The following is a 14,544-nucleotide window of genomic DNA, read 5'->3' on the forward strand; positions in this document are numbered from 1 at the left end:
TGGAAGCATCATAGAACGGAGACTACTATTTTTTATTTATTTATTTACCATTTCTATTATTTTTTTTACTTTGTTATTCTCTTTCATTTTCTATCCTGTTTTATCATACATAAATTAGTCCGTCATTGTGAACTCATCTTTAATTTCCCAACAGTTCTCAAATGATGTGCTACGTAACCCCCTTGCCATTTGAAACTTTTGAGTTGGACCTTGTCTGGGACCCTGCGGCAAACTTTTTTACCCCCAAAAGTGTGTCCTTAAAATGATGGGATACGTGTTCGTCGACTTTTCCATCTACACAACCCGGCGTTCCAGAACAAATGAACCGGTTCAAACTATTCTGCCAGCTAATAGCTTTTACATTACAAAATATGTTCTAAATCACGGTATCCCGTCCGGTGGCACGTATAACTTTGGGATTCATCTAGTTATAACATCAAATGCAAATACAATTGTCTCGTTCGGATCTCAGCGGAGCCACTTCGTGATCTTCCCTTGTCAGTTTATGAACCTTTGAAACAGCCCTCGTAGATAATGATATTCAGCAACAGATGGCCATTCGACAAAGAATTTTATTGCTTATTCTTTGGCAGTACTGACAAGGGTGAACTGAGTACATGAACAGGACATTTGCACAGATTGGGAGGATCGCGATCATGTTATATATACGTAGATGTCTGTTCAGACATTTCATACTGTCTACAACCTCATGATTTTTAGCTATAACATAATATACAAAATTGAAATAAAGATACTACAAACAAAAGCCTAAATAATATTTATATTCATGTAACAATTATGAGCATGTCATTTAGGTTCAGTATCTTCACAATTTTAATACAGTGTATATTTCTTTTTACTTTAAGACTAATTTCACTTCAATGAAATCAAAAATGAGTTTTAACAAGCACAGAAGTTAAAATTCTTGAGCTTTCTTCACTTTAAGTCACACTTCTACAGCTAATCGGCTTGCTATCGGTAACACTGTAAGATTTGTGACTGAATGGAAGTTTTGTAAACTGATGAACATTGAAGGTTGGAAGTGTTCTTCATTAGAGAACAAGAGGTAACAGAAAATAAAGCGGGATTTTGGAGTAGTCAAGTGCTTTATACCTGCAGAAATCGACGATTGCGCTGATTCAAATAAATAAAAAGAAAACAAACATACCTGCAAACTGTTGCGGACTGACAGAGCTTCATTACAGAAGGACGAGTTGTTCACAGCACAAACATCGCTAGATTTTTAAGTAGCCAAATCGTCATTTAAAAATTACAAAAAAAGTCACCAATTGTTAATACAAGTTTACTCTCCATTGTTGTTTCCTTTCTCCTTTCGTTCAATAAATTTTTCGATGCAGTGATTCCCTTTTATTGTCAGGGGAAGGGGAAGTACATACATGTGACTGCCCCTCCTAGAAAGTATCTTCCTGGTGGGCCCTGGGTTAAAGTAAGCCTACGGCTAGTGATGAAAATTTTCAGATTCATAAAAACATACTCCACTTTTTCCTACATCGTTGTATAGCCGTGATGTGAGGTGGAAAATTTTCTTCTATACTTTTCCGCAAAATTTTCCGTTAACAAATATCAAGTGATCAAGTAACAATTTCTCAGTATTCATAAATTGATTAAATTCATGTATAGAAATGTTAAAAATTGAAAGATTGTTTAAAGTATCTGAAAATTTTCATGCCTCAGACAATTTTCAGTACTATGTAGGAACAAGTGAAACAATTTTTCATGAATCGAATTGTCTGTCCTATACAGTGATGAAAATTTTCCGGAAAATTTTCCGATTCATAAAAACATACTCCATTTATACCTACATCGTTGTTGAGCCGTGATGTGAGTTGGAAAATTTTCTTCTATATTTTTCCGGAAAATTTTCCGTTCTTAACAAATATCAGTGATCAAGTAACAGTTCCTCAGTATTCATAAAATTGATTGAAATCATGTATAAACTTGTTAAAAAGTGAAAGTTTGTTTAAAGAATCTGAAAATTTTCATGGCTCACACAATTTTCAGTACTATGTAGGAACAAGTGAAACAATGTTTCATAAATCGAAATATTTTGTGTCTTGTATGGAAAAATTAAAGAACTTTTTTATGAGTCGGAAAATTTTCATCATTTTGGAGCAAAAAGTAAAACAACTTTTTGTAAATCGAAAAGTTTTATTGCTCTGTAGAAACAAATGTAAGGAATTTTCATGAATCGGAAAATTTTCATCACGTTGTAGAACACTTTTCACAATCTGGACAGTTTTGGATATTATGTATAGTGATGTTAGGTGGAAAATTTTCCACTCTATTTAACTACATATTGAGATATACAATTCCTGTAGAGGAAAATTAGACAGCAACAAATTATAATTTTCCAAGTAAAAATTTACATAGTGTTTCTCTCTCTCTCTCTCTCTCTCTCTCTCTCTCTCTCTATTATATCTACTTATTTATAAATGTTGCAGAATGTAAATCTATAAAAGTAGTAAAGCTATGAGAAAACCGTCTTATGCGTATTAAACTGACGAAATCTAATATTGTAAGATCAAAGGTGGATTCTGAGGAAGGAACGCATTGAAGTTTTTGAAACATTCTTGAAATGAAGAATCGTTAGCTTTTTACTTCATGAAACTTTTTAAGACAATATTTATTACCAATAAATTTTACGGCTAAACAACGATATAGGAATAAGTGGAGTATGTTTTTATGAATCGGAAAACATTCATGACTTTTAATAAATATAAATTTTAAATAATAGAATGGGATATTTATACTCTACGAACTCAACGTATGTTCTCTGCACTTTGCATACACACACACACAGAGAGAGAGGAGTTGAATTGAGTTGATTTTGAGTTTAACGTCCCTTTCAGCAGCGAGACTATATAAGACGGAACCAACTGATTAACGTGAAATCCGAACTATATGAGCTCCCGCTGGGAATCGAAGCCAGGTCTTCGGATTATTTTTCCTCCTTGTGACGGATTATTTTTCGCTTTTTAAGACGGATTAACGAAACGGGCAGTTACAAAAGTAAAAATATGTTATTTAAAATGTATGTATGCGACTATTAAAAAGTATTTTTCTGTTCTTTACTACTATTGATAATATTTTTCCTTGAAATACTTCGATCGTTGCGCAGCGCTGCAACACTAACATTAGCCGCCACTGCCGGAATTTTATAATAACAAGCTGAAAATTGCTAGAGAGTTCACATTGTTGTTCTGAACAACACACTCAAACTCCCAAAAAAATCCCACTTGGGGAAACCAATATCTTCTATAAAGTGAAGTTAATATTTGTTTAAACAATTTAGCTTTAAATTCTTCTGTAAATTATCATTTGCTTATAAGGTAATAGCAGAATTCAACGGAAATTTAATCACGAGCTTGATAGCATTCAGTGCAGCCGAAATAAGTTTACATGACAAGAGGGTGTATCCATATATTTTTCGAAGTTGTGAAATTAGATTTGCAGGTCCAAAACCAGCCACAGCGGCTTGGTGGGACCATAAATATGTTACGGGGAGCCAAGTCATTAAAAATTTTCTTACAAATATCTAAATTGTGTTTTTTGAATTAATAATAGCATTTTGTATCGAGGTCTGGAGGGTGCACGAAAAGTTTAGGGGGGCAGGCTACCCTAGACCCCCTCTGATTGTGGGCCTGGAGGATTGTAAAAGACTGCATTCAAAAATTAAATTATTCAATGTACCAATATCTTTGTAGCACAAACAGTGATAAGTGTCTTTCCTTTTAATTTGAAATAATTTGGTAGATGTGACAGCTGAGCCCAGAAATTAGTCTGTATTCTGTAATAGAATAAAACTTCACATCTAGACCAATTTTGTTTGAATTTCCAAGTTTTGTCTTGTTTATTTTCAAAAATGTTCCAGTATAACTTTTCTGCATACTGATGATTTCTATATCTCCAATCTGTTAATTCCATTTTAATTTTCTCTTGTGACAAAGTAGAAATTCCTAGGAGGGAGTTTGAATCCTTTTTTTGATTCCTTCAGCGCATGCCCTTTTAGCTGCACTATCAATACTATTGCTGTGTTCAATATTAATATGCGCCTTCATGAAGGCAAATGTGATCTCAAATTATTTTTAGTCAAGTTATAATATAAATATTTAATATTGAGTATAATACAAGATGCTTTAAAGTTCCAGTTAGTTGTATTTAGTGACGACAATATATTTAATGAGTCCGTACAGATAATGGCTTTTAGAATTTTTTATTATATATTAATGCTTGTCGGATGGCAAAAGCATCCCCTTCAAGAATAGTTGTAAATTTGCGTGGTTGAAACTTTATGACTATCGATCTATCTGGAATATAGAGAGATGAACCAACATTAATGTTAGAAAATTTGGAAGCATCTGTTTGATGTAAATTACTTTCGAATTACAGTTTGAATATAGATCAAGTTAATATGATACTCTCATACATAGCACGCTAATAATGGAACTTTGTGAACAAGCATGTAATGGCATTATAATGAATTTATAAGCTAGTTTACGCAATAAGAATGGTAGAGGAATCTATTCTGATTCTTCTAATAAAGCTATTTTAGTGCAGAAAGGCGGCTGCGAGAAAATGGTTCTTGCTGTGTATGTGAATTATTCCAGTTTGTTGAGATGTTTACAAATATTATTATAGAAAATTCCACCATATTTTATCTTGGCTAAAAGACCTTGGTTCAGTATAATAAATAAAGTAAATGGATTAATTCCCCATTTTGTAGCTGCAAGACTTTTAAGTAGTTTATGATATTTTTGTACTTACCTGAGTAAATAGTTAATATGATAATTCCAATTAAGTTTACGATTAAAAAAGTCCTAAATATTTAATAACATTCTCAGGAGGACTTTGACGTTGTTATAATGAAGGTGAAAATTATAAATATCTCTCTTCCTGGAGAAGATTATAAATTTGGTTTTATCCCAATTTAAATCAAATCCATTGCTTGACATCCAGTTAGCGATTCTATTGAGGTTTGTTTCCATTATAGAAAGATCTTTTGCAATATTGCACTATTCATAGCAGGTGTACTAAGAAGTGGGTAATCCGCAAAATCCAGGGGCGGACTGGCAACCATAGAGCCCACCCTGCTAAACTGAAATGAGGGCCCACTGTATAAAAATGTAAAAAGTGTACTTAGCATTCTTCATATGTATTAAATATATAAGTCCATCTTCGAACCCATAAATAGTATCCCATAGATCCATACAAAAGCAAAACATTAATTACAAAAAAATCTGAAGTAGGAACATTTTAATAGTAACTCATACAATGTGAAATTGGCATTATCATTTTTTATTGTAAACAAATACAATACCGGAATTGATGCTTTCAGTTATTTATATAGTGCTATTGTTTTTTTTAAGTAATGAATTTAAATAATTTATTTAAACAAATGAATGTCGTGTTTTAGAAAACCCAAAATATATACATGTGCAATAAGTAAAAACTAATCTCAAGTCAACTTTGAAACACTAAATAATTAAAGCACTGACAAAAATAACACTGTCCGACATTTTGGGATGAAGTTTCTGATGACTTCGATTTTTCTTGTGTTCTTAGATAATTTGGGGATGCTGATCACGAAACTGAACTTATTTTTACCCTAACACATCAGGTTTTTGCACAAAAAGCACAGAAACATGTGAAAATTACGGAATTTGTGCATTTTTGAAACAAAATAAAAAAAATTGAAACTCGAGATGAATACAATCTTAAGTGTGTTTCAAAATTATACATTTATGTATTTTTCAAAAATATGATTGCATTTTCTATAGCACGTCCACTTTTTAATCTACAACTAATTTTCACATATTAGTGTTAAAATATACACACACTTATTTATTACGTAAGCAGGAATGGAAACCTTAGGTATAAATACTTCAGTTTTACTTATCGATATTTATGTATATTATGATAACTAGCCAAACATATTTCTGCAATGTTAGAATCGGCATTGGTGTTATTTTTAGTAACCATAGCAGCAGTAGTAATATTACAATAGGAACAAATATACATGTAACACAAATGCGTAAATTAAAGTTTTTCAGTAGTTTGTAGTGCAATAAACAATACTAATAATTACTGAAATATATATATGAAACAGAAATCCATATATGAAGCCAGTTCAGAAAAAACGGAATGCACACATTATTCCCTTTTCAGAAGCCAACAAAAATCAGCGAGCATGTTTGTATTCCATCTTCCTTGATATCTTTTCTCCATAAGTTTAATTGTCTGATGGAATCTCTCGCCGTGTTCCTCACTGAACTGTCCAAGGTTATTTGGGAAGTAACTCAAGTGACTATGCAGGAAATGTAGCTTCACACTCATATTACATCCTAATCGTCGGAAGTGCAATAACATATCACTGACAAGCTCTTCGTAGTTCTCAGCCTTGTTATTACCCAAAAAGTTATTGACCACATTTTTAAAACTTGTCCACGCAAGCCGTTCAGCTTCAGCCATCGTACTCTCAAAACCTGGATCCATCATTAACTGTCTTATCTGTGGCCCTACAAATATACCTTCCTTGAGTTTGTCCTGTGTCAGTTTTGGAAACTTGTCACAAATGTATTTGAAGTATGCCCCATTTTTGTCCAAAGCCTTCACGAACTGTTTTAACGCCCAACTTTATATGCAGTGGCGGAAGTAAGACATTAGAAGGTTCCACTAATGGTACATGGAGAACACTTTTCTCACCAGGGACGAATGCAGTTCTGTTTGGCCACGCCTGTTGCTCCCAGTGAAGGGATTTTGCCCTGCTGTCCCATTCACATAGAAAGCAAGGCATTTTTGTGTAACCAGCCTGTAGTCCAAGCAATATACCAATGACCTTGAAATCACCACATAAACGCCACTTGTGCTCATCATATTTTACATTATTTAACAAACACTGCATACTCTCGTAATTTTCCTTCATTACTACCGAATGTGCTACAGGAATAGATGGATTGGTATTTCCATTGTGAAGAAGTACTCCTTTCAGGCTTGTTTTATTGGAATCTATAAACAATCTCCAGTCAGCGGCATTGTATTCAATTCCAAGGTAATGCATTAACCCATTTACATTTGAGCAGTATACCATGCACTCTGACTCTGAAAAGAAGGGCAGCAAATCGTGTTCGCGATGTCTATACCATGCAAAATATGCTCCGGGCGCAAGCAGGTCCTTAGATTTAAGAGTGGAGCCAAGAATTTGTGCTTTTCCTTTCGATAAATTGAGGTTTCTGACTAGGTTATTCAGTTCACTCTGTGTGAACTGATGACTAGTTTCTGTTGTCCCTACCGGTACATAAATATCGGATGGTGTTTCACCTTCATCTTCCATGTCGGAGCTACTGTCACATTTGGCAGGTGGGACAGGGATGGGTAAATGTTCGTCGTGGGGAACGGGCCTAATTGCTGACGGAAGATTGGGATACACAATGTTCTTTCTCGTTTTCCTACTGTGACCTTTAATTTTCACAAGACAAAAGTAGCAGTCAGTGCTATGGTCTCTCTGATGTCTCCAAGCCATAAGTGTGGCAAACGGCATAGATTTCTTTACACCTTTCATCCACAATCGCAATCCCTCAACACAAGTTCGACACACAATGTGAGGCGCGAAACTCTTGTCTTGATCACCAATATCCATGCCAAAGTACGCCCGATAAGCTACCTTCACAAACGTACTTATTTTCTGTCGCTGTTTTTCAACAACAAACTTGCCACAAATATAACAAAATGAATCTGGATGATTCACGCAATATCGAGTCGCCATAATAGCAAAAAAGTGCCGTTTCTAACAACTGCAATAGGAAAATCGTAAACAGCTGCAGGAAAGACACAACATCACTTCAACACTCGACTTTCACTGTCTGCTACATGTTTTCTCACCTGACATCTCGGTGTTGCCAGTTGCCACACCTGACGCGGTTGCCAAATGTACGTTTTGTAGATGCACAGACATTATTTTTCTCATATGTGAGTCAACACGTTTTCTCAAATTGTGAAAAAACCTGACGTGCTAGGAAAAAAAGAAATACAGATTTGGATTCAGGAGAAAAAATGCGATTAGAAACAGTTTTCACATGTGAGTCATAAATGTCATGCATTATAGTGTAATGTAAGTTTCTTTCCTCATAAATCAGTTCTAATATCAAATTGGTTGAAATTTTCTACTGAATTGCATACTGTAACCTAATATAATATAATATTAATATTAATACCAGAAATGTATCCTAATAATAATATCTTCATTATGCTCCAGTTACAAACACAATTTCAAATATCTACCTAATTCTTTGGAGCTAGATACAAGATTGTTAATCACTTTGTCGTAATCAAACGTATATGATCTTTCTATGTGTAAAAGAATAAAGTCTTCCAACAGATCTTGTCCAAGCGATGAACGCAACCAATTTTTGATCACTTTCATACTCGAGAAAATTCTTTCAAATGATACTTGGGTACACGATAGAGTTAGAACATACTTATACGCTTTATACAACGATGGATATAATGGACCATAAAGATTTAATTCGTGAACATCTGTCTGTCTTCCACGACAAACGACACGTAACTGGTGTTCCAATAATTGAATTGCTGCTATCGGATTTGCTCTTCGATATAATATACAAATAAAACACGAGCCGAGGGCAGCAACTTCATAGTAATTGTTTGAGGTTTGTACAAAACAATCGTTGATAGTGGCGACTAATTTCTTTTCGCTTTACCGAATTAAAAAAAAAAGAAAATAAAACCTGATCCGATTTCTTTCTTTCTTCGAAGCTTGTTCTGAGGACAATGCAGTTCAAAAGCGTTCCGGTTCCACCTCTACATTCCACAATGACAGTATCTACGGAAGTATTGTTTCTTTAAAACATCGCCACTCGCCGGCTTGTAAAAGGACCGGAGTAGGCAATGGTATCCAAATCCAATAACAGCCTGAAATCTACTGTGTTTCTTATATTTAAAAAAGTAGTGCTCATTTTTACCAGCTGCTGTATCACAAACCCCGCAATGTTTTAGGGCCCGATTGTCTCATAGACGGAACCTTTTCAAGTCGATAAACGTGAAGAAGAATGTCTGTTCATGAAAGTTTAACTTTACGTCTTTTTTATACAAAACACAAGTTTGCGGGAGTTACCCTGCCATATTTTTGATGCTGGTAGGTGTAATTGAGCACATCTTTTTAAAATTGGTGGAGGGGGCCCACCTGTTTGGGGGGCCCACCCTGCATTTGCAGGGTAGCAGGGTGGGCCAGTCCGACCCTGGCAAAATCAACTAATTAAATCTGATTCCTGTTAACAACTAATAAATCTGAAATATAAATATTGAATAATGTTGGACTGATTTTACTTCCTTGTAATAATCCTATGGATGTTTTAGGAGGTGGAGTATATGAATTTTGAATTTTAATATAAACTTGATGACTGATAAAGGGTTGTGAATAACACCAACCATTTTTCCAGGAATTTTCAGATTATGCATTTTTTAATAAGTATATCCAAAATAACATTATCAATAGAGCTTACCAAAAGAACACCACGTGTTAAAAATGCTTTATAGATTTCTAGAATTAATAATGCTATAGCACGACCAACAAGAGATGGTCTCTGACGTTTCTTACTAGATGCGGTGGGACATTGCAGCCCCTACTTTGATACCAGTGTTACCAACCACGATCACTCTGTCTTATACCATTAATTAAATTGCCACTACAATTGCACCGAAAAAAACCTTGACACGCGAGTAGTGGCAATGTCACTGCGAGCTGTCAGGGAGTTCTCTTACTGGACGCACTATAGAATATCGTAAGTATATGAATTGTTCCTAAGGCCAGTGATATTAAAGGGGAAGACTTGATTATGTTCTAGGAACCAATTTAAACTATGAAGGAGTAAATTTTCAAATAGTTTATGTTATGTACCACGTGCTTTGTAAACAATGTCACCTGCTCCTGTTTGTAAACATCAACCTCATGTATTTACGTTGGAATACTACACGTCACGTAGTATTACTGTAAGAAGCAGACGACGAACCAACAGCACCACCTACTGACGACATGGGAGAAGCAGCGCCACCGCCGCCCGAAGCGCCTACATACTGCAGAGCATTCAGCGGACAGGCACTAGATTTCGGTTGGTCTCCCCGCCTCTTGCTTGCCTGGAGCACTAGGAGAAACCCAATCTCAAAGCTTCTAGTCTACTTCGGCAGTCTTGGCTTCCCTTCTATTTGGCTTAGTCTGCTTCGGGTCTTTGTCGGGATCCCAACCTCAGTTGCTTAGCCTACTTCGAGGCTCTGTGACTTTTAACCCACTCACTCACTACTTGCCTAGAGGATTGGGGTTTCCTACGCCACTCTACCTAGCTTGTCCGGAGCTCTGTAGAGATCCTATCCTTGGCCGTACGGTCTTGGGCTACATAATTTCTACCTCACAATAGAAAAAAATGTATTGAAGTATTTCTGTAAATACTGCTGTTATTAGAGGATTTTTATAATAAACCGGTAGTAGGAGTCTATCTCGGACTATGATTAGCTCAACCTAACTCTACTTACCCCTTCAAAGTGAAGAACTTTTACAATACCCACAACATAATAGCGCTATAGGTCGAAAATTGAGTCATATTGAGTGATTTCTTATTTTTTGAAATTGAAAGAATTAAAAAACTTTTTTCCACGCCTGGGAATGATGTCAGTATTCCAAATTTGACTAAAATACTGAAGTAAAAGTTGATGAGAGATTTTTCTAATGATTGTAGCTGATACCATCTAGTTCCGGTGTAATATTTTTATGAATGATGTTTAAAACTATTTCCAAGTCTTTCATTGTAAAGTTCTTATCTAGATCCTGATTTATGATACTAAATAAATAATTGCTCATTGCAAATCTATCATTAATGAATGAACATGGTGTTAGTTGTTGATGATAGAAATCCCACTTAAATTACTGTAATGAAATTGAGGTTCAGAGTCGATATGATAATTCTTACATTTCTTCCAAACTTGAATGATGGAGAAAGTGAATCGCAGGGTTTGCCAACTCTGACGTTTAGTATTTTTAATTACTATTTTGAACTGTACTTTTTGTCGTTGGTAATCCGAGAATGATTGTTTAGTTCTTAAAAGTAGAAATAACTTGAATGCTTTTAAACTAGTATTAATACTATTTTGGCACTGAATAACCCATTAAATAGGTTTGCTATATTGCTGTTCATTTTTCCTGTAAGATGACCTACTACAGGACTTGGATTCTGAGATACCAATTATCTCTGCGCGCCGTATTCTTAGAAATGGAAATAATAACCAGAAAGTTCCCACTAGAACAGTTATTCTAACTTTTAATTCACAACAATTGCCATCAGAAGTAAAATTATACTTTCTCAAACTTCCTGTAGAACCATATATTCCAGCCATTCGACAGTGCCTTGATGGATGTTTAAAATACGGTCACACGAACCGTACGTGTAAAGCAGGCATAAAACTATGTACAAACTGTGGTCAAAATCATGCTAAAACTGAATGTTCCAATCCTACACAGTGCTATCATTGCAAGTCTAATCATAGAGCAGATTTCCCTCAGTGTTCCGAACGATTGAGACAAAAAAGAATTGTCCAATTAATGGCCAACCTACATCTATCTTTTAATGAAGCTAACATGTTAACGATTAATAATAAATCAAATTCATCTAATGTCACGAATACTACGGCTCTCTACAGTGAAGTTACTAGACATCCTTCTGTTGACAATGTATTCTCTCAATCAGTGAACTTACATAACAAACCACCCTCTACTTCTATTATTCCAGCAATTCCTCCCGGGAAAAGAAGAAAAGGTTTGCAAGATGATCACTTTACTCCATCTCAATCATCTTTCGATAGTAAAATAAGTTCCTCAATACCTTTTGAGGTGCCTTCTTCTCCCTCTGCGTCTTCCATGTTTCCCCCACTAAGATTAGACACTCCGGGATCTAAACCGGATCTTAAAGGTTTAGTTCGCAATAAAGACAAATTTAGATTTTTTGACATGCAAGCATCATCTAGTAAATCAAAATCAGCTTCATCCATTGACAACAAACTCATTGAACATAATAGTGCAGAGCCTTCAACTGGACCAATCAACAATCGCCAGAATTATACTTTCCTTCATAATAATGACAATTCTACTAATGATCAGATTCGTGAATTATCTCGCCATAATGATATCCTCCATAATCAAATAAAAGCAATAAAACAAATATTGACTACCGCTTCTGTCACTTTTACCGCTGACCCCAATCCCAAAATTCTAGATACTTTAATTCAACAAATTACTAGTGTTCTTTCCACCAAATAACTTCATCATGGCTTCCGATACTTACGAAAATCTAGTAGTTCTTCAATGGAACATGCAGAGTGCAACTGGGAAGAGTTACGCCCTACTATACTTAATCAATATATTTCATCCACATTTGATCATGTTACAGGAGACTTGGTCAAAACCTCATTTGATGCTTCGTTTAAAAAATTACAAGTTCATCGAGCAACTGCGAGAGGATGGTTATGGTGGAATAGCAATAGGTATACGTCACGACCTTTTCTATCAAGAAATACTAGTAAAAATCCGCAATAAACCTCCTAATGTCCAAGTCCTAGGAATACAAGTGCAAAATTTTAATCTTGCTAACATTTATATCCCCTCTTCTGTTACTGTTGATGTGTCTTTCTGGCAGGAGTTATTCCATTACAATAATTTTGACATCATTACTGGTGATGCTAACACCCAAGGACTTTGGTGGGGTAGTGCATGTACCAATTCTGTTGGCAACAAACTAATCACTGCTTTATCTACAGGTGATTATCTTCTTCTCAATGATGGTACACCTACTCGTATTTCTTATAACTTTAAAAGCGCACCTGATATTTCGCTGATACGAACAAAAAACTTTATTTATTCTTCCTGGCATGTTTTTTCCGATGCTCTCGGTAGTGATCATTTTCCCATTATTACTGAGGTACCAGTTTGTAAAATACCTACTTCTACTCAGGGATACTCTTTACCTTTCAAATCTTTCTTGCAACATATATCTACGGAATTACACTGGGATAAATACAGCAACTTCGTTGCTTCACAATTTCAAAATAACTTTTCAACTCCTACTATTACTCCTGATATGCAAGAAGCAGCACGAAGTTTGGATATTTTACTAAAAGCTGCGGTGCATCATTCAAAAGTGCAGCCGGTTCTTCCATCGAAATCATCACGTATTTGTAGTCTTCCAGCCAAACCTCCATGGTGGACTCAAGAATGTCAACAAAGTGTTAACTTCAGACAGCGGACTTGGAAATTATTTCTTCGCACTAAAGAAAAAAATCATTTTCTAGCTTATCAGAAAGCAAATGCCCTCACAAAAAGAATACTGCGACAAACACAACATCAACATTGGCAAGATTTTTGCAATAATATGTCATACCAAACCCCGAAAACAAAAATTTGGAAATATATCAAATACCAAAAGAGTGTAACTCTTAAAACTGAACAAAGTAATATTCAACTCAGTGGATATACTTGGATCGAAGAATTTCATCAGAATCTGGCTCCACCTTTTGTAAATAATGACAGGTTAGATCTTGTAAAATATTTTTCTTCGACGTCACACTCTACTTGTGATCTTCCGTTCACTATTGAGGAAATAACCACTGTACTCCAATCACTAAAAAGAGACTCATCTCCAGGGTTTGATGGAATACATTATAAACACCTCCAGAATCTTCCGTCGGAGGGAATCTGTGCATTGTTAAATTTCTATAATTCCATCTGGAAAACTTCACAAATTCCTTCACAGTGGAAGAAAGTTCTGATTACTCCAATACGGAAACCAACAAAACCCATAGGAGCAGCGACCAGCTATAGACCGATCGCTTTAATATCTTGTTATTTAAAAACATTAGAACAATTAATTCTAACCAGATTACAATGGTTTCTGGAATACCACCAGATATTTCCCCCTAATATGACAGGCTTTAGAAAACACAAGTCAACTTTAGATGCACTTAGTCCATTCCTTTTAGACATCTGGACAACGTTTCAACATGGTAAATATCTCATGGCTGTAAGCATTGATCTTAAACAGGCATATGATCTAGTTCAATTGGATTTATTGATAACTAAAATGGCAAAAATGAACATCCCTACTGCTTTCATAAGATTTGTTCATAATGTACTCATTAATAGACAAATTTATCTCAAAATAAATAATAAATATAGCACTCCTCGGCAAACTTCTCTTGGTCTCATGCAAGGTAGCAAGCTTAGTCCCACACTTTTTAATATCTTCATGGTGGACTTACTGGAAATACTCAATGGTACTGTATCAGCCTCTCTCTTCGCAGATGACTTACTCATTTATATTGTTACAAGTGATCTGGATATTGGTCGAAAGAAATTGCAGTCATCATTGGAAATAATTTGCAGCCTGGTGCCGGAACAATGGTCTAGAAATTAACTGGAATAAAACAAATTACATAGTATTTACTAAAAAGAAAATCACTAACTTCCCT

At 35.2% G+C, this 14,544-nt stretch overlaps 1 long non-coding RNA gene across 1 annotated transcript in view; it reads right to left on the bottom strand.

Moving 5' to 3' along the window:
- Positions 1–14,125: 14,125 nt before the first annotated feature.
- Positions 14,126–14,544, bottom strand: part of LOC145670417 (uncharacterized) — a 36,625-nt gene continuing 36,206 nt past the window's right edge. The window contains exon 2 of the long non-coding RNA XR_014128317.1: positions 14,126–14,489. This is a non-coding gene — a long non-coding RNA (uncharacterized LOC145670417). The remainder of the gene's footprint in view (positions 14,490–14,544) is intronic.

The sequence above is a fragment of the Thermobia domestica genome, chromosome 14 (assembly GCF_964235325.1).
Source record: "Thermobia domestica chromosome 14, izTheDome1.hap1.1, whole genome shotgun sequence".
NCBI lineage: Eukaryota > Metazoa > Arthropoda > Insecta > Zygentoma > Lepismatidae > Thermobia > Thermobia domestica.